The 25,231-nt window shown below is 41.5% G+C and overlaps 1 long non-coding RNA gene across 1 annotated transcript in view; it reads right to left on the bottom strand.

Moving 5' to 3' along the window:
* LOC131458574 (uncharacterized) overlaps positions 1-25,231 on the bottom strand; it is a 50,545-nt gene that overhangs the window by 11,181 nt on the left and 14,133 nt on the right. Inside the window, exon 4 of the long non-coding RNA XR_009240110.1 lies at positions 2,974-3,039. This is a non-coding gene — a long non-coding RNA (uncharacterized LOC131458574). The remainder of the gene's footprint in view (positions 1-2,973; positions 3,040-25,231) is intronic.

The following is a 25,231-nucleotide window of genomic DNA, read 5'->3' as shown; positions in this document are numbered from 1 at the left end:
GCCAACCGACTCCTCACAGAGGCTGTTACAGCAGTAGGGACCCGTGCAAAAAAAGAAGAAGAAAAATATCAGTGGCCTGAACTGCCCCTATCTAATCCCATAATTTATTTGTTCAACCATCCCCATAAATGAAGGCCCAGCTGGAACCAATGACTTTTAGCCGCACTGCTGGGGCAGCTGGACAGCAGAGTGCTGAGGCAGCAGGATTGGCTTTCCTCTACACATCTGGAGGAAGGATTAGAGACCAGAGGTGAGGGAAGACGACAAAATCGCAGTTCTTAAAACAAACTACGTTGTGTGTTAAGACACATCTTGATTCTCTCAGTTCACATCTTGAAGTGAACTGAAATTAAAAGTGAAATCAAGCAACGAGATTTAAATCGGCCCAAAGTTATTCATGATTTCCAGTGGGCTGATGTGTGACATCCCCTCCGTTTTGCCTCGCAGCAATTATTCCGACTATTTACAGCGAGTGGGTCAGAGCGCCACAGTTTAAAAGCCTGCTGATGCGGCCGAGATCGTCCTGACACTGACGCTGCAAAAATAGGAGATAAAAGGAAGTTCTTGGGTTTCCTGGGATTCACCAGGATTCTCCAGACTAGAGCTCGATTGATGCCAGTGAATCTGTTGCTGATGCAAATCTGAGCAGGATATCCAGCCTTGAACGAGAGTGAGGGAATGAGATTTTGTTTAATCTTAATCTGATTCCCAAACACTTTCCAATTAATTTCACTGATTATATCTAAATCTGACTCAAGTCAGTACCTTTAAATAGCTGAAACTGGTTTACATTTACTACTTCTGTAAAATGTATTATTTATTATTTATTAGTATTGTAAAGTATAATAATTCCTTAACCAGAAGGGAAAGTAATTAAATACAGCCTTAGGAGATTACTGTAAGTGATCAAATGTTTGATATTTTAAAGTATAACATCTGGTTTAGTATGATTCATTGGAACTCTCAGCATCAAACGCTAGAGAAAAAAAACCCCATGATGCAATCTTAACCACTTGAAAGCAAAAAGCTAATTGGATAAATGACAAAGGTTATAAAAAGGTGGTGTACGCAGCCATGGATCTAAACAAAGCAAAGCGCAGTGTCGTCCATCAAACTGAAAAAGCACTGTCACGGCGATAAAGACCTACAGCAGAAATTACAACGCTACCTATTCAAGCTGCATTTCATATCAAGCTCATCACTTGGGGGGGAGTTACAAACTGTGGTGAACACTGTGCTGATCTATCCGGCCATTTTTCTCCTGTGTGCTGCTTTGGAGTCATTTTACAAGCCGTGGCGTCGTGCCAGACAGAGATGAGGCCATATGCATTCAGCCCAGTGGACAAGTCTTACAGTAAACAGAGACCTCAGTGTCGCCGAGTCAAGCTTCAACTTGAAACTAAACCTCATATTACAAATGCTCATTGTATGGAGCTGTGGACAATATATCACAAGGCTCAGAAGCGTTGCATAAACACTCACGCTTCTCCCTTGCTGGGTGACCTGGAAAACTGCTGAGCTCTACTGAAGCAGTCTGCAGCCTTAAATAATTGTACGTGTAATAATCAAAGCTCCACAATCCCTGAGAAATGTATCCGAGCCGAGTCAGCTGCTGAAAATATCAGAAATATAATGTGGCAAATGGCGGTCCTGCGAAAGCCGCAGGGCACAAACAGTCACCAGGAAGCATCTGTTAAACAGAACAAGACAGATTTATTATGATTACTATATTTCATACTTTGTGTTTATGTTGAACCATCTGTAAATGATAACATTGTGGCACACAGCGGCACGTATACGCAAACCGACTCTGAAGACGCCACGGGCCCCGTGCTGGCGACTCAGGCTGAGGTACAACACCAGGCCGCAAAACACACAACACACGAGCTCTCAATGTGTGAAATAGGTTCCACCACACAATTACATCTCATGGAGACAATGGAAATGTCAAACAGGATAATAAATAAAGCATAGTTGCTAAATTTCAATTAGCAGAACCCCGCAGCATTGCTTCAACAAATTTAACATGTCATTGGGTCTATTTATTAGCACTTATTCCCAAGCAGTCAATATTTCACAACTTAAGACTGCTCTTTTGTTTGTTTTGTGTGGTTTGCACTTAAAGGGACACCGTTATGAAATCGATGCAGAGTGGTTACTGTGACTAAACACAATGCATTACAGCGTGACAAGCTAACGCTAATTGGGGGGTTTTGAGCTGCAGCCGGCTGGCTGACCACGGCGAAAGGTCAGCTGTGAAATGAGAACCTCAGGTGGGCCAGTAAAGCTGCATGGAGCCACGATAAAATGGAATGCAAACTGAAAGTGTCCATACAGTACGCCGCTAATGAAGCAAAGCACTGTTCTGCACAGACTGATGTCATACGTGTACTCCAAGGAAAGCTAGAAGGTTGTACAGTTAACTCCCAGGGTGTAATTCTAAACCATACAACCTACTACCTCAACCCGGATGCACACATCTTCACTACTTATTAATCAAACTATAACATCTTCTTCTTGGCCCAAATGACTCCTGTCATCACAATCATCATGTTAGAGAAGCAAATGATTCAATAAATAAGAATTTTTAAATGAATACTCTGACTCTGAGGATTGTTTTGTACAGCAGAAAAAAAAGTTAAAAGACGACGTTCACACCACAGTGACAGAGACCCACAGAAGCGAGCTTGTGCGGTCAGATTTGCCACAAGATCGGATCTACGGGTTTGTGCCAAGTGGTTATGGCCAAAGTACCAAAATAATTAAATAAAGGCCTAAAAAAAAAATCACTGAAGCCGCCTCAAAGAATACTGTGTGTGCCTCATGGCAGGTGACAGAGTGGCCATTTCCCAGCCAGTGACAGTGAGCTGAAATGACTGTGGGTTCAGTTCAGCTGACATTTAGAGAGGAAGTGTGTTAAGAGCCTTTGTTGAGAGTCACCCCCCCAAAAAAAAGGGGAAACTGATAACTTACCCCTTCATGGATGTATCCCGGTCATGGGGTTTTGCTGCCTGGGGTCACTTTTTTTAGTTCTCCTCTCTAAAAAAAAACAGGAAAAAAGAGAGTTGTTTAAAAACACAGGCCAGTTACTACATATTGAGTTTTAAGAGTGCAGGAGGAGCGACAGTGCTTTATCAAATACAGTGCGTGAGGTATGATGGTGAGAAAAGAGAAAGAGGAGCATTACATTACACAGTAACTGTTCTGACAACATCAGAGCCACATGGGGAAAAATATTTAATTACTGCACACTCTTAAGTTGCCGCGCCTCGGTCTGGGAGCATCACATGCCTCAGCAGTTCCGAAATAGGAAATTAAGTCTGTAATAACAACAATCAAAATCTCTGTCGCGGTCTGCTATCCCGAACTAGCCCGCAGAATTGCCGTATCAGTCTCCTTCCTGGACAGCAGCGATGTGGCTGTGGTGAGAGGTTAGCTCAACTTAGCCAAGACCGCAGAGAGCAGAGAGCAGAGCCTGAGAGGGATGCCAGTGTAATCAAGCATGCCACGGTCAGCTACCATTAACTGTGCCAGTGCCAGAGAGCCACAAACAATGGAATATTCCTAACGGCTGCAGTGCGACAAAAGGAAATCTGAAGTACGACGAGAGTTGAAATCCCACTTACCCAGATTTCTACTATGCTCCGATTCATCAGACCTAATATTTCTCAATCCACACTTTGTGCCCACTCGTACGCAGCGAGCAGCGTTGGTTAATGTGAGTAATAGTGAAAGAGAGACTTCGACACCGAGCTCACTGACAATACCGGTTGAGTTCAGAATTCACTGTCGGCTCGTTCTCAGTGAACCAAACACGAGGAAAAAAGAAAAGTGCACAAAAACGATTTGCTTTGATTCAACGTTTCTCCCTTTTCTCCCTCTATGTGTCTCTCTTGCCCTGCTCTTACCAAAATCTTGGCTGGAAAGATCACATGGTTTCCTAACAGAAAGCCACAGCATTCCCACTAAGTATTCTGCTGACATTGTGACATCGGCTGACATCTTTTGTCTAAATCAAAACGTTAGCCTGGCCTGCCCCCTTTTCCAAAATCTGGCACCTCCTAAGGAAGGGGTGGGGGGTAAGTGCAAAGGGTGGTGTTGGGAGCCATGGCAACCTCTACCTGGCAGACTGCCCAGCACCCCGAGGTGGGGAGAAGTAGGGGCTAATGTGGTGTCGAGCAGGAATGCTCGGTGCCTTCCAAAGTCAACTCTATGGGCGTGGTGGTTGTCTAAGATTTCAGCTCAGATGCCAGACTCCGAATACAAAAGGCTCGATGCGTGAAAAAAACTCCATGACAAAGTCTTACTCCTCAATACAGTTAGAACTAGAAATAAGGTTTGTACAGAATGTATGTATGCTATGTTTCCTAAAACAGGGGAGCACATTCAGCTGACACAAACTGATTTATGTCACATAAAAGACAGAGATAAGCAACATTTCTCACTTATTACCAGGTAGATGAACTCTGAAACTCTGAATCTTTCATGCATCAACAGCAGACGTAACAGGTTTCCCCCCCCCACATGTATTACTTGTGCAGTTTAAGCAGAACAGTAGCACAAATCCTAGTCTGTTGGTTTGTTACAATGACGCAAGCCTACAGTATGTCATGGACCTCGCTGAGGAGAAAGGTATCCACCAAACACAAGTTTCAATTTCTGGCCCGAGGGCCTGTCACGCTCTCTCGCTCCGTTTTACACCACACCGCTGAGCATCTGCCACTTGATCAGCTCGGGTCAAGAGTGAAGGAGAGGAGCCACTGGAGCAGGAAGCAAGAGCGTATTTGGGTCTAAAAACATGTGCAGATGTTGTTTAAACTAGCAACCCAATCACACGTTTTATGGCCAAACTAACAATTATTTTCATTATCGATGAGACGGTTGATGAAAATAGTCCCCAAACTTCTTGTTCTCACCGCAAACCAAGTACCGTATTTTCCGCACTATAAGGCGCACCTAAAAACCTCAAATTTTCTCAAAAGCCGACAGTGCGCCGTATAATCCGGTGCGCCTTATATATGGACCAATACGGTAAGCAGCCGCTGACTTCACGTTCACCAAGACAGGGAGACAGCGCCGGACGACATACGCCACTATCTGCCAGTGGATCGTAAATGCCTGGGCTGATATATCAGTCTCAACTGTGGTCCGAGCTTTCAGGAAGGCAGGAATTGTCACTGAACTGCTAGACAACAGCAGCGACACTGACTCGATTAGTGACGACGCCGACGAGACGGAGCCGGGCATGTTGGATCCCGTATTCGCCCAACTGTTTAATTCGGACACTGAAGAAGAAGAATTCGAGGGATTCGCGGATGAGGAATAACTTGAGCTTTACATGTTTATTTTGTGTGTTGTGTTGTGTGACATTAACGTTTGAGCAACGTTGAGTTATTTATATATTGTTATTGCTTTGCACTATTTCGAGTGTTACTATATTGTGATAGCACTAACGTTTGATTTACCGTAACAGTATCAGACTGTTTTTTACGTGTTTATTGAATCCAGGAAAAGTTCCCCTCCACTATGTGATATAAATGTTGCACTACATGTTATACCCTGCTGTTGTTAAAAGATAAACGAAATACCACATCACATAAAACAGCTGTTTATTCATGTTGGGAGTAAACGGAGTTGTCAGAACGCTGGTCTGTAATCTATAAATAAAGTTTGACTGACCTATCTGACTGTTTTGTTGACATTCCCTTTAGCGCAGCTCCATCTAATGAATGCATAACGTAACCCCAGCCTCTACTGTAGCGTCTATTCTATGCGCCTTATAATGCAGTGCGCCTTATATATGGACAAAGTTTTAAAATAGGCCATTCATTGAAGGTGCGCCTTATAATCCGGTGCGCCTTATAGTGCGGAAAATACGGTATGTATGAGAAATATAAGAAATGTAAAAGACATTGAAGTCATGTGTATATCTGAACAGCTCTATTTGTTATGCAGTGTTGATTACAGGATTCATTTTGTTCAGAAAATCACTAAAGGTAAATAAGACAAAAACCCGATGGTAACGGCGCCATGATTCATATGAGAGAGAATTACACCGGCTGCAGAAGACAGTAAAATATAAGCAATAAAATGAAGGAAAAAACAGAACATTTATCCAAAATCAATACTGGCCAGTCTGTGTCATGGCCGGTACGGTCAGCCGCAGACCGGTGTCGCAGCCAGGACGAGCAGCGGAGGAGTGGTGCAAACATCTTGGTAGATGATACGCTTTTTTTTTTTTTTTTTTTTTAATAAAATAATATGTGTAAAATGACATTAGTGCAAAGGTGAGAGGTGCAAACACACAAGATTCTCCTTTTATGATATGATAGACACACAGATATGAAACCAATGCTGGCTGGAATGTAAATAAACTCATTGTATCTGGACCTCCATCAAATAATTGTGTAATGTGATCATGTAGCTTGTTGATTCCTACTATTAACTGTTGCCAACACCTGCTTGTATTAACAAAACTTTTCAGGTAATTAAATCTGTAAATCTGATCCGCAGTCGGGCCAACGACAGCGACACACCTGCAGCCTCAGACTTGATAGTGCTGCACTAACGAGCGGTTCCATCACACACTGATTTACATTGATTAAATAGTGTGCATTCAACACATTACGGCTGTAATATAGCCACACACACAGCCCGTGCCATCCTGCACATCAACCTGGTTGGTTATGACTCATATTTCTATTAACTGTAAATTAGCAGGTGTAGAAAAAGACGACGCGGCGGCGATAAAGTGCACCTTACCAACAATGACGTTAATGTCACCGTGGTCTTCTCTGATGGCCCATTGTTGTCACTCTCCATAATTGGCACATGTGCTTATTAAATGTAAAATGAGCGCAGTAACTGGCCGAGAAGATGACTGACCTCCGCGCTCGCGCTACATGCCACAGCCACAGCCCTCCGGTTTATGGCACACTATATGAGTCAATAAAGAGTCATTACAGACGTCTTCATTGTCAACGAACTTGCAATAATTTACTTTGCGCTCGTCATAGTAATTAGATTAAATAGGGGACCTCAGAACAAAATGGCAGCGAGTCCCTGTCAGCTACTCATATGTTAAACAGACGCAGCGAAAAACATCTCCAGAACATTCCCCCACTGAGAGGGTCATTTCATATCCTTGAAGGCAGAAGGCCAGGGTCAAAGTTCAAAATAGAGGCTGGCTGGGTGGGGGGTAAAGGACTTCCCTTGGGGGATGGGATGTACCATTGTGAACCAGACAGAGGTGGAAAAAAACCAAAAAAAAAAAAACAGACAAGTACCGCACGAACCAGGAGCTGCTCATTTGATGTTTGTTAAAGTCTAGCATATGACACGTTCGTACTATCTTTACCAAAACTCCGCGCCGTGGCAGCCAAAAGTCTGAGGGAAGATAATTTGCACCGTTTCACGCTCCACAGGCCCACCAGAGACACTGTATTATTTTTGGCTGGGCCAGCTCTTATCTTCATTAATTTAATGTTGCCTCAAGCTGTGACAGAAAAACAGTCAACAGGTTAATCCTGGGAGGACTTTACAGAGCCCACTCTAATGAGAGACATACTCATCCAACCACTTTGTAGCGTTTCACTGCATGACATGACTTGCCAGCGAGAGGATAACACAATAAAAGACAAAAAATGAAATTCGGAACAGAATATTTTGAACAGTGTGACATGCAGTCGGTGCGCAGGTAGTTGTTAGCGTGTCGAGCGTCTTCCTACCATCCATTCACAAAAAAGAAGAAGAAAAAAATCGAATTTTTGAAGCTGATAGAGCAAAAAAATCTTTCTCCTTGTCAGTCAAAATAAAAGTACTGATCAGAATGTTGCCATGTTTTTCTTCAGTGTATTGGTTTCTTAGATTATTTCTGAGATCTGCGGCACAGCGCCAAGGCCAGCTCGAGTCTGATACTCAAGTCTGATTGAATGCAGTAGTAGCTCCACTCCCAATTGCATTAGCTGGTTGCATTAGTCGGACTTTGAGAAATTTGATTTAGTACAAATTCACTTGGACGAGCATGTCTTCATGTCATTTAAATTAGCTTTTCCTTGGACTAACACAATAACATATATATGTTTTTGAACAAAGATCCGTCTCACTGTGGCTCCTCCCACTTGATCTTCATTCAACAGCAAAAAACACAGTACAGTATTTACAGTATGCTTATAGTTTATATAAATATATAGTTACATATTGTAATAAACATTTAAGTATGTTTAAAATATTTGCTTCTCCCTTTTCCCAGCTAGGCTGCAGCTAATGGGAATCCTGTATAAATAAACACTGTATATCTATCGATCATACTTTAGGAATCTACTCTACTATTACTTGTGTGCAATAACTTAACTCAACTACTCAACTTTCCTCTACTTTGTTGTGCACAATAAAGGAATCATTGTCGTTATAGAAGTCCTTAATTCTTAGTGTAAGAATACAATATTTCAAATGCAAACAGTCCAATAAACTACAAATACTCTCGGTGCAAAAGCCTAAATGAACATTTTCAGTGATAAGAGCATGTTCTTCCTAAATAAACGGACTAAACTGTCAAAGGTGACAGACTCGATGTTCTGTGGAAGCTAAACCAGCGTGTACTGCTGCTTTAAAGGCTAACAGAGCTTTGCAGAGCAGCCAACCGGGCCGATGATGACTTTGCTTGACCCACCTGTCTGTTGATCCTACTGCCTAGCACCAGACTAAACACTGAGAATTTCACCGAGGCCCATTGGCCGCCGCTGACTAACTGGCAGCCAATCGGCACGCGAGGAGGGATGAATGGAGGGCAAGAATCAGACTGTGTGTAGAAGTGAGAGGAAGAGGATGTGCACATGCAACCGAACCCCATTCAGACTCCAAACATGAAAGGAGGCTGAGATAAAAAAAACGAAAAAAAAAAACGGCACAAACCAGACACAACAAGTGCGTCTGTCTTTTCTACAGAAAAAAAATCTCATCTTTGTTTGTCTACCAATGGTGTCTTTTAAGAGAATAAAACAACAACACTCCATGTCACGTGGAGATAGAGATATGAGCAGGTTTTTTTGTTTTTTTTTTGCTGGTTTATCAAATGTTGCTGCATAACAATAACAAAGCAAAAGGGCATCTGTTTCTGAATGGCGCTGAATTGATTACCTGGCTTCAGACAAGGCTTCTATCAGACTCTGCTTTTACCGTCGCTAAAATGGATCAATACCTAATGAATTCCAAACGCCGGCGTTTCAAAAACATAAATGTATCTTACACATGAGTGCATAAAGTAACCTCCACGGATCGATGGATATGACATTACACCGAGCCGGAGGAATGCATCTTCTTAATTAACCTGAGCATTTTCAAATGAATTCAAGCGACAATTAAAATGGATCGGACGGCGTGTGCTACCTTCGTCCTGGAAACACGGAGAGCCTTTTATTGTGCGCGTTGTCTCGCCTTCTGACCTGGCCTTGTGTTTTAATTACAACTGTCTCCGATAAAGTAGATTTAGCAATATGGCAAAAACAATGGCGGAACAAAAGAGCCTACGGTTCAGCATTTACGCCGCAAAGGAATTAACGTCGGACAAAGATACGGTGAGCGTTTGCCGTCCAAGCCAATGTGAATACAATAGAATAGAAAATAGTTTTAAAAACCACCTACGTTCTTATATGTAAATAGGTGTTTGAGGTGCTTTGATATCATTTGCTAAATTAAAACCCAGCCAAGTTATGATTCAAACAGACTAAGTATTTCTGTGATCATTATGCTGATTTGAAGTCCCGCACGTGGGCAGACGCACGATGGCTTTACTGGTTTTCATACTGTATTGGAGGTGAGGTGACAAATGCTCTTGACATTAAAAAGCAGAACATTTAATGTGGAAGTTATTACAGATGAGTGCATTATTGTTGACTTTAAATACAGAGCATAAACAAAAATGTTGCGTCGATGAGCTAAAACTAAAAGTGCCTACTCCACCACACTCCAGAGACACTGCATTATTATTCTAAATGCAATTCAGATTCATTTTAGGATCAAAATGTGTTCAGTTAAAAGTGTCCAAAAAAAAATCCTCGAATCGGAAATAAGGTACCTGAAGGTTATTTGAGGGATCGGTGCTCTTATTATAGCCAAAGATGAGTAATGACGCCAAACTAAAAGAGAGTTTTCTGCTGCGGTCTGCCTCCAAGGATCTAGACGACCGGTGAGTACATTTCAAAGAAACTTAGGAAACATTATATGGCACAAATCATTTCCCAGTGGCTCTCTCCAGAGAAGCAGAGTGTAATTGACAACATTAAGGATGACTTCTCATTTAGGAGGCAGCGCAGGCAGTTATCGTAATGATACCTTTTCTCAGCGTGTCCTTACCAAATGCTTTCTCAGAGATAATGCCTCGGCACATCGTCTCATTATCAAAGCAATCGCACCGACAATGGGAGGAAGAACACTTGAAGTGACGTGAATTAGCATGTGCCTATAGAACAGGGACTGCCGGGACTGGCTCTTAGAAAACGATTCGACACCATTACCAGTCAATAAGTTAAAACTCATGAGCAAATGTTGACGAATTCATATCTGATGATTTTGAACGGCCATTTGAGCTCTTGATGCCTTACTTACACTCACAGTTGGGTACCAGAGAGTAGAAAGTCTCCACATGTCTTATTGTGGCTAATAATGGAGGCAAGTTACAGGTAAATCAGCAGGTGAATCAGCAACTCCCTTCAAACAAAAGCCGCCATTAGCTTGTAATTGACTTTCTAAGCCCCGTCTGAGTGGGTCCAACAACATGCTCTGCATCATTAACGGCGTTTGACTGCCAGTGAGGTCAAACTGCAACTTTTAACATCAAACTTCTCTTTGCATCACGTTGTTTTCAGATAGATGTGAACCTGACAAGGTGTCCAATGTGATAAAGAACATTGCTGTAGATTACATAGATAATTCTGAGTGTTTATATGCATTATTGACCAATGAGGAAATGATTCCAGGCCTTTCTTTGAAAGAACTGCCTCACATTATGCCTTTTTTTGTGTTTACATTCATGCAAAACACATGACAAGCGTGAAGAAAAGCCACAAAAAACACAACAATATTTCAGCAAGACTGGCATTAACTCTAAACAAACTCTAATGGACAGTGTTAGTTCCTCATTCCATCTAATTATTTATAAAGAAAAAAAAGGGTTTCTTTCTTGTGATTAGTTATTAGAAATAATCACTAGAGTTGCTGGAAAACATCAACATCAAATTAGTGATAGGAATTACTCTTGTTTTTTTGATAGCCTTTTTTAGTTTTGAGCACTAAAACAGATTCACATCAAATTAGGTGAATTATATTTACACTCTTAAAACATCTATGTGTGGCGACGTGCCGAGTCCGTCATTAAAATTTGCCTGAATTGAAGCGAAAATATTTTGATTTCAATCAAGTTACTGGCCTTAAATGTCTTTTCTTAAAGAAAGCGAAAACAAGCACAACATTATTATTTACCTTTGTTATAAAACAAGGCTATTCACAGTGTGATTTATCTATGTTTTAAATTGTTAAACATGGTTATTTACAGTGTTATTTACCTTTGTCTTAAAACAATGTAACTGCTCAGTCAAAGAATATTAAATTTTACGAAAATGGACTGGCCAAGTATCCCACATAAAAGATGTGCTGCAAAACCCAGTGGCACCGACAAGTGTGCGACTCTGTGTTATGCATTGGATTTATTCTGCTAGACATTTCTAATCCCTCCAAATTTATTGGATGATATTTCTAAATGTATATAATGGAGCAGGACTTCGAGCATGAAATCACTTGCAGCTGGTCAAGACAGTTAAGACCGGCATCTGCTCAAAGTTCATGTCCATCCTTTAGGAATTAAACCATTTGTCCCCTGTGATCATCATTAGCTTGTAGAAACACATGAAATGTCCTCACACAGCCCAGAGGACAGTGTGTGTGTGTGTGTGTGTCTTGGAGGGAATTCTGCAGAGATGTGCTCCTCTCACCCCAGAGCCACGTCTCCTTGCAGAGCACATGTCAGTCAGCCGTGATTGCGGGCAGAGAGCGAGCCGGATGGGACAGAGCGGGGATTATAAGGCAGCCTGGTGTTTCCAGTGGGGTCTCCCCTGCTGGGCTACATGGTCCCAGCTCCCTTTGTCTGCTGTTAACCCGTTAAATCCCGCGGAAGAGCCCATTCAGAAATGTGTCACACACCCCGGGGGTGCATTTTGTGTGGAATAATCGTCTTAAAGAGGTTACATAGCATTGGCAATGATTCCAAACTGTCCCCCCCCCACCACCACCCATACACCCACCCACCCACCCACCTACTCGTGCACATACATTCATTCGTTTCCTGGTTTAAATTATTGTCAACTTAACTTCTTCAAAAAGAAGAAGCCAATCCACACTAACACACTTGTGTTAAAACTATTCTTGGAGCCCCTTCTTCACAGATATTGCCTTGTGCATTTTATATGCGTATATTACACTTCTCTAGACTCTCTGGAAAGAAACACACTGGTGTGTTGCATTTCACCACTGCAGAGCAGGCACTCCAGCTCTCTGCAGTGCTATTGTGTCGAAAAAATACTTTGCAGTTGACAACATCCCGACTACTTGCGTGCGTGCGTGCGTGTGTTTTTTTGAACTACAGACGGAGATAGAGAGCACACATGGGAAATGTTGTGGGTTCACCTAGAGAAAGTGTAATTATGCTGCAGTAATGCCCTCCATGATTAATGATGTGGGCCTCTGAAACCAAACCATTGGGCCAATAGCAAATTACCTCTATAAAAATAAACCATGATGTGAGCAGGTCAGCGAGGCCAGAGCACAAAATGTCTCTTAGTGTGTATTTATATACAGTGAGCGAATGGGGGACGAGCTCCAGTAACCCAATTAGTGTCTGTCCACTGTCAGAGAGCGGCTCGGGCTGCATTTATGTTAAACACTGCAGTCGTACAATAAAGTGAGTGTCTGTGAGAGGAGGAGATGAACTCAGACACACAATTAGAAGGGAAAAAAAAGGCCAAGTTGGAACATCATGTGTCGAGAGTAACAACAGTCGAGCAGAGGAGAGAAAGAAAAACAGATGACGGGGGGAAAAAAAAAAACCCTAAGCAAATTCATTTTGACACTGAATCATTTTCAGTGCTCTGGTGGAGGAATGTGCTGCAAACAAATATCAAATGTACGACGGTGTGACCTAACGTTTGTGCCAAAAAAAAAACAAAAAAACAAACCCTCTCCATTGTCTAAAATTGAAGAGCACAGCAGAAATAAACAGCTCCAAACAACAAATTCCTCAAGTGTCTCTGAAGCGCTGCAAAGTCAAGTTCACATTTCTTGTCAAACACCGGCGATACTGCGCCGCGCATAACCACATTTGATTAGACCTCGACAGCCGCCCCGCGCGCAGTAACGCACACTTACATGCGCACCCTCCCTTCTTGGATGGAGAGCACTTGACTCGTACCCAGACTGAACTCTTATGCAGCTCCACTCTTATGAAAGATAATGCCGTTCTGTAGTGAAACAGACATGGAAGTATTTCATTGAGAGGACAGCAGCCATTAGAGATACTTGTGGTTATTATTCTCAATATTTGGAGACGTCTGTTTTTCCCTCCTATTGTTTTAAATGAGAGCAAATAAATGACCAGTGACTAATCTTACTAAACACACACAGCATCCTTAAAATGTTAAATATGAGTATACGGTTATGGGAACTTTCAGCCTTCCAAAATAATATTAAACACTGTTATGGCCGATGTTTGATTGTAAGCATCTGTGTGGTTTTTTTTTTTAATTGCTGAAATCTGCACTCAAAGATCAAATCACAGAGGGGGAATCCTTGAGTGATGAATAAAGAGCTACCTGTCTGGACTTCATGGTACACTGATCATTATCCCAGTTATGATGCTTTTCTTTCTGATAATGCATTTGAATGCCTCCGTTTGGATGGGGTTTCACACTTGTCAGCCTCCCTCTAAGTGGCATCTTCATAGATCCCAGCGTTGAGACCGAAACGAGCAGAACACAGACGTTTCGGTGCAAGTCATCCATCTAACTTTATTGCACATTCAAACTGTTAATTAATGAGCAATTAAATGCACGGCCTGTGGTTTCTTCTGAGTATGAATCTGAAGTGTTCACGCAACACAACATCAATCAGATGAAAGCCTAACAAGGCCCCCATTCTTTGTTAATATTAATAAATCAAAGTGCGCTCATGTCTGCTTCTCTGAGACGGGGAGAATCAAAAGCAGAGAGTGAGATGGCCAAACATCATGTCTAATGTCCCCACGAACTGAGGATCGACTGTTTCCAATTAGGATTACAAAGACACATGCAAAAAATAGAATGAACCCATCCACCCTGTCTACATTTGCACAAACACAGAAGAAGCAAAAATAATGTTTAACATCTTTGCTGCTTAGGGGGAGAAAAAAGAAAAGAAAAAAAAGATTCAAATTGTACATAATTTTTTCCGTCTCTTTCTCTTAGGCCCATTAAAGGGGGAAAAAAAGAAAATAAGGTATAATCAAATGCTTGCACTTGCACAAAGCCCTGTGCACTGCAGTCCACGTTAGTTTTAATTTCTCACTTCTTTCACTGCCGTTTAATCCAGTCACATTGGCTCCCTGAGCAGGTGAAGTCAGCCAAAGACTTTCCCACGGTCTGAGAGCAAATCCAGTGCCCCGAGCCCTTCCTGAGGGCCGGCCATCTGTCCGCTCTGTTTGGAGTGTGTTAGAGGGTAAAGCGTCAGCTGCATGACCAAATTCAACGTTCCAACACACCCCTCCTTCACGAAAGAAAAGCCCAAAGCTTCCATTCAACTTAGCGCACGCACACACACACACACACACCGCACACACACACACACAGACACACACAGCTTGTGCCCAAACACAAACAAATCAACAAACAAACAGACAGTTGTGACTCCTCACATTTGACAGGTTTTCTTTCCAAGAGAGCCTCACGCACATTCTGTTATTGTAACAATTATACACAGTGACCCGTCGACACCTGCTTTTTAATACCGACAATTTTTATCATCTTATTAAAAGCAAAATAAAACGGAAAAAGAATAAATCCCCCCCCTGTGAAAAAGTAAAGAAAAAAAAAAAAAACCTATTCAATGCACAGTTTCCATCCTTTTATGTTTCAGAGTTGCCGGTGGAGAAGAGCCCTCATTAACATGATATTTCTGCCTCTCAACAAAGGAGTTCACTACATAAACCTTGACCTTTGCTCCCTCGGAGAATAATAAATCATCGCAGCGTCCACACAACAATACTGTTTCACATAAGCATTGAAACTCCGGCAAAAATGAGAACATCTTCGTAGCTCATCGAAAAAAGAAAGAAAGAAAGAAAGGAAAAAAAAAAAGCACCTTACTTTGAATTAGGATTTGCAAAGATCATGTGACGCATTTCTTTCTTTCTCAAGCACATGCTGCCACCCCCTTTCCCAAAGCGTTACCCCCTACTTTTTTTTTTTTCCTCTCTCCTTCTCCTCAAACTGACGTGCTATCATTTTATTTCCCCCCTCTCAAAGAGCTTCTCTGCCGCTGGTGGATATGGTCCTCGCCCTGGCCTGACGCATTTTTAAAATGCGTGACATTGCCTCTGTGGGAGCATGAGAACGGAGCTTCCTCAATAGTAGGGTCCCCATACCCGGCCCGTAACCATGGAAGCAGATGCCTGCCCTCCCGGCCCTCCTTACCTCCTGTCGATCGCGGGGCTGTGAGCTGCTTCGGCAGTGAAAAGAGGCTGCGCCTGCCTTTCTCCTCGCTCTGACCGAACTTGCCCCACTCCTCAAAAGGAGCCATTGAACAGGTCACTGGTCTAGACTTGTTTGCACGGTCCAGGGAGCAGCCTTGATGTAACCCTTGCTCTCCTCTCTCTCTCTTTCTCTCTCTGCCTGCCACACCAGCCGCCCAGCGACTGCAGACTGTGGAGGGGTGGCGGGGGGGACATTGGAGACGTGGATTTGAAAAGGAGCCCCGTCCGATTTTGCCATTGTGCCTTTTCATTCATCGATCGAATGAATATCGAACCTTCTGTCCCTGTGTGTGTGAAACGGATAGCTTAGCAAGCATTTTTCCCCCCTCTCTCCTCAGGTCTGTGTGGTGGGCCAAGAGCTCAGATTCCTTTTTCTCACTGTCTGTAAAAAAATTCACTTTTACTATTTTTTTTCCTCCCCCCCTTTTCCTTTTTTGATAATTCCAACAAAATTCAATTTAAATGTGGTTTCTTATCTTTGAAAGCAACTGATGCACAAATTAGATTTAACAGGTTTCCACAATAGTCACAGAATGATCTAATGCATTTTACTCAAGTGTTTCTTTCTTCTTTTTTTTTTAATCTAATAGTGTCATTAAATCAATAAAAACATTTTCAAGAATTAAAGTGAATCAAAATAATGTGACATTAAACTCAAGGTATAAATCAGCAGCATCTATTTCATTTTAATACATTTGCTCCATTCCTATAACAACTTTACTGTTAAATACTGAAAATAATATGAGAAGCTTTGATTTCTAAAAACTGCTATTTATTATTATTATTATTATTATTATTGGGGTTTTTTTCTGTTTCTGTTATTTCCTTATTTTATCATTTTAGAAACAGGAGAACTGATATTAATTCATAAACTAATGGACTGTCTGCCCAAAACTTATCTTTATCAGTTCACATAATATGACACATCAATAATGATTTTAAACCATAATAGAATAAATCTATCAAGTCGTGGCCATTTACAACAATTACTTTTAAGATATAAATAGTCACTTTGGAGCAGCTACGTTTCTTTACACACTTTGCGTCAACAAAACGTGTGTGTTTACATACTGACCTATTGTATTACGTAGCTATAGGTGTGTGTGTCTGTGTGTGTGCGAGAGAGAGAGAGAGGGAGAAGGGGAGAGGGGGGCAGGCAAGAGCTTCGATGACAGTTTTAGTAAAAGGTGAAACGATCAATGCAGACATATCAATATTGTTCAATCATGGACGAGGCCACGGATAAGGTGACTGTTTGTGTTGAAATTTTATTCATAAAGCAAATCTCATCCAGTTGTTCCACTGACGTTTGATTTTCATGAATTGTTGCCTTGGCTCATTTCTCTAAAGCATCTTTCTTTTTAAAAGGATGCAGAGAAATCATAATAAATCTCATATTTTTAATTAAGTAAATGTAAAGAATCTAATTTGGTTTCTATATTATCTTGATAGGGTTTTTTTTGTATTTAAATATTGAATATTTTTTCCCAGCAAATGTGTGTGGTTGCATAAGAAGAGAAAACAAAAAAATAAAGCTTTCAAGAAAACACAATGGCTAAAATTGTGAGCAATTTAAAAATGAAATTTGAAGAAATCTGCAAAGAAGAGCAGCTCCGTGCTCAAAGTGACAAGTTGCTGCGCAGGGGCCAATCAAACGGCGGCAGAAATGGGAACAAAACGGGGCAGAAAATGAGCAAATTCAAAGGCAGAGGAAGGAAGGCAAAAGAAACCCAGTGAAGTAAGAAGGCATTGTGTTCACACAACAATCAAGGCTGCTCCCACAGTGAGTACCAGGCCTGCCTCTGAACATGCAGCTACCACAACCCACATCCAAGCAGCACAAAACCAAAGGACTACGGCAGGAGGTCTGCTACTGGTTTTTTAGAAAAATGGGGCTCTACGTGGAAATAAATAAAGCATTTAAACAGAGGGTGTTGCAGTATTACCAGCAACCAGAAACTACATATATATATTTATTTATTTATTTTTGTTAGAATTTAATTACTCTGGGATTTATGAGACTAAAGAAAAACACATTGTAATGTGAAAAATCCTCCATAATTAATAATTCTGATCTTAATAATACAGGTTGCTAAATATGTCATTGTGTGAAAATAAAACAATGTTTTTTGTTTTGGTTTTTTAAATTACATGTTAATTTGGATAATAAATTATAGTAAATTCAACAACAATGAATATAAATACATGAATATAACATCAAAGCAATTAAAGAATTAACTCAAAAGGAAGATTGAGCACAAAACAAAGCCCACAAGTACTGACGCAAATTAAAACGGACTTGAATTATGATAAAAAAAAAAAACAGAAGTAGCAAGTTGAAACAGAGCTGGCTGATTTGAAAAGGAACAATGGTGGATATATGGGGGGGGGGCGGCTTGGGGTCTCAACTCAACCAACATATAACACACTGACAGGGACAGGCTGGACAAACATGCCACAAAAGACACGCTCAAACCTTCTCGTCTCACATTACACACTAGCACGAGCCAGTGTTTTCAAGACATGTTATACTCCACCCCCCCACCCCACACACACACACACACACACACACACACACACAAATGCATTAAAAAAATTATGTGCTTTTTGTACAGGCAGGAAACAAAACACAGCAGAGGGAGCTGCTTTTAATATATTTCCATTTCAAGCTCAAATCATTTTGAAATGAATTCCAAATAGTGTTTATTTCCTCAATGTGTTTTTTTATTATGATCATTATTTTAATAAGGGTTTAATGATCACTGCTGAAGATTTTCTGCATTGTCCATGTGAACAAAAACACATTGCGGGTGTAACTTAATGACAAGCTCGGTAAAAATCCGATGAAAAATCGCGAGGTGCAGCGTTTGATTTCATTGCACCACTCACTGCCTCACACACACACACACACACGATCGAAAAAACAGCTTTGGCAGATGTTCCCTGGGACATGCATGTAAAAGCGGCATCCCATCATCACCATCACCCTGCATGGAAACAGTGGCAGCCGAATGCCAAGTGCAGCTCCACAGCGTCTGCTCTCACCGCCGCACAGACACGACCCAGCGTCAGCAGCACACACACACACATACACACACACGTCATCAGCTCACCAAATACAAGGGAGAGTTTGCAAAGGATGAGAAGTTCCAGCTCCTACTCTCTGATTTATGATTTGTCTCCCCCCCACCCTTACACGTCTCTGAACTGATCCTGTCCCGGGTGCCTGAATGCAGATTGAGCAGCCGGCAAACCGTGAGACTACAGCTTACATGTCACACATCTGAGCTGCTCGCGTTCACTTCAGTGTGAGCGGAGCTTAGAGGAAGGGACCGAAGCTCGGCTCTTTCCACTGATACGATTAGATGAATTAGCTATTAAAAAAAATTACATTTCTAGCCATATATATATATATATATATATATATATATATATATATATATACTGTATATTTAAATAATAAAAAAAAAACTACAAATGTGCATATTGAGTCAAAGGCATGAAAACCCTTTTAGGGGTATAACACAATTAGATTCAAATTGTTTTACTAAATAAATAACGTACAGAAATGTCTGATAAAAATATTTATAATCCATAGCAGATCATCACCAGGTCATGGCCACACCCACATCCACCCAACACAAGGCTCCTAACCTCTCTGACCCACACAAAAAAATGATCAGTTGTCCTAACTTGGACATGTTGATTTGTTGTTCCATCTCGGGGACACAAAGGCATGCGTCTCCCTCCCCATAGGTCAAGCCCATATAGGGTGGCTGCACAAAGCACAGAGGGCATGATAATCTCCTAAAACCCCCCTGGAGTCGACCCTGTTGAAAATACACAATGCTGAGCACATCTTCACCATATTATCTTAACTCATAGTGTTTATGTCTTAGGCTCTGGTGTGAAACAAAAACAACTCACTTTTATATTTGTTCTAAGAAAATCAAAGCTAAATCAAATTGCTGGACGCAAACAATTGTTTGAAGAAGATTCCCTCTATAGGTTACTCTTCTTTTTTTTAATTAGTGAGATGAATTGCAGCACTGAACAAACACAGATCATCGTGTATGGAAGGCAGCCCCTGTGCGTTTGTCGCGGCAGCGTGTGAGGCACGCACCGTCACTGTCACCAAAAGTCAAACTGGAAGCCATCGAAGGTGCTTCAGAAGGTGAAAGAACAAACGCCCCCCCCATCGCCATAAAAGCACTGTTTAATTAGGTGTAGAGCAACAAATCCTCCCCATTCAGTGGCTGGACACTTGTGGTGTTAGGATTGGAGAGCATCGTCGGTGAAAGACTCCCATCATAACACTAGAGGAGTGTCCCCTCCATCACAAAGACACACACTGATTCACTAATGCCTGTGTGTGTTAACAAGCCTATAGTATGCTTCTCTAAGTCATTGTCTCTTGAATGGGTGCTAATGGACAGACAAAACAGCACACACACACACACACTGAGGCCCTCCTGCAATCCACTGCTCTTTTTATAGACTCACACTGGCCACTTGTGATTGTATGTTGAGGGACAACATACCAGACTTAAGCTTGTCATGCACTGCACTTGAGGTGAATTTCAAAACAATGGGAATTTAGCAAAAACACAAGCTCACAGATTTAAGAACAAAGAAAAGAGTAAAAAAAAAGAAGCAAATACATGCTTTAAGATGAAAATCAAATCAAAAGCATTTCTCTATGAATTTTGTTTTGTAATATTATTCAACTTATTCCAGTGTTATTATAAATGTAAAACAAATTTAATTAATTGTTATTATCCTCCAGGCTTTGTGAAATAAAGAAAAAACTGTTTCTTTCTTTTAAAAAAACCCTTATTCTCTTAAGTCTTTGTTATTGAATTAAATAAAAATAGCCAATTTGCTTTTAATTAGCTCTAAATATTTTACTTCCATATTCTTAATTTAAGACAGCCTTAATTGAAATAAAAAAAACATTTACTGAGATAATTGTGAAATGCTTTGAAACAGATATGTAACTAAATTAATTAACGCTCTGCAGACATAGTTTTGGTTGGTGTCTTGATGTATTAAAAGACACAGTAACTCAGACGAGGGCCTAAAATGGGTGGTGGGCTCTAATCCTCATGGACAAAACCAGTATATCCACCGAGACAAATCTTGTTTGATGGATCCCTGCTGCTAGATCCAACCACAGCAGTCCAGTCTGGGAAGCCCATTGTGCCAGAGGAGTTCAGGAAGGAAACACACTAAACATTTATTAGAAACAGGACTCCGCAAATATAATATTAATTCACAGGCAGCTTAGCAAGAGCAAATTGTCTTAATCCAGCCAAGGCCTGCCTGTGCATTCTCTCCGTGGGAAATCCCAGGTTTTAAAATTGTTTCATCTTTTAAAAAATATTCTCTACTCCCTATATTTTCCATTTAAATTGTATATTCTTATTTATACATGATTTAATGATAATTCAACTCAATTGTTAAATGTATTTAAAAAACACACACACACACACACACACACACACTAAAAACAGACGATAATAAAATAAGATAAATTAAAAAAAACACAATCCATCATCGTGGTCCTGGTGAAAGTTTGAGACGGCAAATGAGGAAACCGAGGGTTAACAAAAATAAAGAGAGGGAAAATCGAGGAGCATATTTCAGGCGTCTCACTAGGATTTAGCACGCCAGTGTGTGTGTGTGTGTGTGTGTGTGTGTGTGTGTGTGTGTGCAAGAGAGTGAGAAAGTGAAGGAGAGACAGTGCTGTGTTCCCAGGTGCTCAACTGTGAGTGCAATTATAATTTAGAATCTTTTTGTTTTTCATACATGCTGGATGTATGTGGGGACATACACACAGACATATGTGTGTGTGTGTGTGTGTGTGTGTGTGTGTCGCAGCTGAAAATGGTCTCAGTTCTCAGCTCCGTGGTCTCAGGCTGGGGCAGTGCCTTTAAGTCAGCTCTGGGTCAGTGCAAACACTGGCAGCTATTCATGACCAGATCAAGTTGATGTGAGACTCTGTCCCTCCTCTGCCCCCCATTTCCATATGAATGTGGAATATGCTAAAGGGTAAAAAACAAGCAACATCCTTGTCCCATGGAGCCACGGCAAAGAGAATGCTACCTCCCCCCCCCCCCCCTTGGAAAATAACAGAAATATTGGCACAAATACATTTAGATAACAATAATAAAAATAATAATAAGAAGAACAATAAAAAAGGCAGACTGTCTTTCTCTCCATCTTTTCCTCCACACAGTCAAACCCAGCCAAGGTCAACGTTGCTATCGGCCTAGCAGCTTATGAATCAAAATACAATTGCATACACACAAGATGCTTTATCATGACTGGACACACACACACACACACACACACACGTGCTTAGACAACAGCGCCGTGCAGGCTACATCCCAGTCACTCCGTATTAAAAGGGTTTATCTAGACAAAGGGTTCGTCCTGACAGACAGAACAGCAGGAAGCAGCTAAACGACAATGAACATGATGCATAGATGTATACATCCAGCAGCCACCCTTTAGAAGCATGAATGAGACCGTGTAGGAGAAAGGAACTTGAATACATGAAGAGGAAACAGGAACAAACAACACAGATCTGCATACCCTGGATGTCCCTGTATCCTCCCCCTCTGCTACCTGGCAGGCCCAGGACCAAGCCGGCCCAGGATCAGCACCGAACCATCACATGCATATGCACGTGTTTCGGACAGACACGGGCCTCCTGATACACACAGACAATGTCACACGCTCCTGTTGTTCCACTGCATCATTTGGTCAAGGGGGGAGAAAAAAAAAAAAAAAACCTAGTCCCATCCGACTGTTTAAAGGTGGGCTCAAACCTACAGTGGTCAGGCCATCTATTACAGAGAGAGATGAGGGGAGGGGAGGGGAGACAGAGGACCCTTAAATGGGGGGAAAAGATCAGTCTGCTTGGTTCGTAACTGCCGGTGAGCACCAGGTGCCCAAAGACCACAGTGTCCAAGGTGAACATCAACAACACCTTTTTCACATTTGCTGCATTCTACTGAAAAGGCAGCACTTTTATCAGACAGGGATGTGGAGTCTCTTTTATCAGAACAGAACATTTTTTATTGTTATTATTTAAAGCATTTCCAATAGGATATTTTTGCAATTAACATAAACCTTTTGTGTTTTTATGGAAGTTTTCTTTTTTGCCCTCTAGCTATTAAATCCATTTTGTAGTCATTAGTGATAATCAGTCACCAGTGAAGTCTTGATTAAAAAAAAAAAAAAAAACACAACAAAAATAAAAAAAAACACACTAAAGCTGAAATGGTTTGTAACATTTTTGTTGTTGTTCCAAATGTGGGATGCAACCACACACACACACACACACATATACAACAGTTATGTTAATACAACTGTTAGAAAACAAAAAAATAACCACTCTCATGTGAGGAGCAGTTTCCACTGAAGGAAATGTGCTTCGCGTCATATTTATTGCAAGTAATGTGCCTGTAAAATATTCTGTTTGCATACGCTTTGTAAAACAAATAGCCCAAATCACTGTGACTAATGCCAGCGCTGGCTGCAGCGCACTCATCATAAACAAGACACCACAAACAAACTCTAACCCTAACTCTACGACACAGAGGACGGCCAACAGTCCGATATTTCACAACAACATTACACAATAATTTAATTACACCCACCCTGTGAGCAAGTTAACTGCATTAATGTAAATTCCCTGGCAGGACAAGTTTTTTTTTCCCCCTGTTGAGGACAAACTCTGTGTTCCAAGCAGTACGCAAATGTGAGGGTCTCCCTCATGGGGTACAGTCTGATGTCTATGTGCAGGCTTTTATTTTGAAAAGGGGCCAATCAGAGAGCATAGATTTTGCCTCCCCTTGTCAGCCACTGAAAGACACAGGTGATATTTGCCAGGACCAGTCAAAGTGAGGCCTCCTTTGATTAACACTGGGCACAATCGCGGCGGTTTTTATCCACTGTGAAAAACTTCTGTATGTTTCAGTGCCCATGGCTCTTTACGATATTACTGCAGTGATTTATTCTTCACTCTGGCGTGATTACGATCAGGCCAGCATCAGCCACCTGTGCAGCGACCCTCCTGTATTTACGCAGCAATAATCCCAAAGGTGGATCTCTACCAGATTTTTTTTTTTTAATCTACAAAGACCACTCACTCACTGTCCAGATCCAAAAAAAGTTACAGGAAAGTCAAACAGATTAAAAAGATAAAATGCTGCTTCAAAAGATTTCAAGTCAACATGTCAAACAGAATCAAGGACTAAAAGCAGAAAGAGGACTGTGGAGTTTTGTGGGTTAAAAAAAAAAAGAGAGGAGATTTTATCCTTGTTGTTGGACGTGATCCCACTGGACTGTTCTGGTCTTGACTGAGTCACAGAGTGCGACCCTGTCCAGCAGCATGCTGGCCTCTGCCAGCTACACAAACAGTGAGCGAGAACATGACATCACCCCTCTATCATCCACTCGATACACTCGAGGCTTGCAGTTCAACAGGTTCAAATGCTCCACGCAGATGGAGGCTAATGTTAACTCAGTGAAGCAAGAGATCCTTCAAACTGCAGCCACCTTCTTTTTCTTTTTTCTTTTTTAAAGTTTCCCCGAAGCACTGGCCTGCTTCGACGCTGCAAGTCATTACGGCAGGATTCTTGTGGTTGAGTCTGAAGCGGGTTTCTTTTCTGTCCTGTTCCTACACCACTCCTTAAAAGACTGGTGACAAAGGGAGAGACACAGCATGGAGACAGATGACATTGTGACCGTGGTAAAGGGAACGCTGTCTCTCTGCAGGCATGCGGAGGACGTTCTCTCCTGACTGTGCTCACTGTAATAACTAGCAGGGGTAAACAGAACACAAATCTGCCTTCCCTCTGGGCGGCCCAGGCAGGAGACAGCAATCACCACGTCTACATTCGAACCCATTTCATTACACCCTCGCAACATCGCACTCTTTCAAATCTAACATGCAGAAATGATTAGGTCTCTTTTGTCTACAGGTGAGGGCAAATAAATACAGATATTTCTAGTATGATTATCATGACATAAAACCATCATGACCTTGGGGTGTATTTTTTCAATTTACCTATAACAAGAATACAACAGTCTCTACAGAGAAAAAGAAATATATAACCATGTTTATCTGAAGAAGAGTGAAACCTGGTGGAAGGAGGAGATAAAGGAAACACAGTAGTGCACCATGTGGCCCACAATCTATTCATTGCTCCCGTTTAATTTCTTTTGGGTGCATAATCCTTTCAGTTTCAATAGCAAATTTAACAGTCCCTGAGGTCTAAGCACCAGACTGGTCAATACAAAACCAGACAACTAATTACTGGGCGCACCACACTCTCCTCCGCCCCCCTCCCCCCTTCTTCCTCCCCTTTTCTCTACCTCATTCCTCCATCTCTCCCACTCTCCCTCTCTCTTTCTCCAGCAGCTGTGGGGTTCATGTACACAAGAGCA

The sequence above is a fragment of the Solea solea genome, chromosome 4 (genome assembly GCF_958295425.1).
Source record: "Solea solea chromosome 4, fSolSol10.1, whole genome shotgun sequence".
NCBI lineage: Eukaryota > Metazoa > Chordata > Actinopteri > Pleuronectiformes > Soleidae > Solea > Solea solea.
This window is presented reverse-complemented; position numbering and strand designations above follow the sequence as displayed.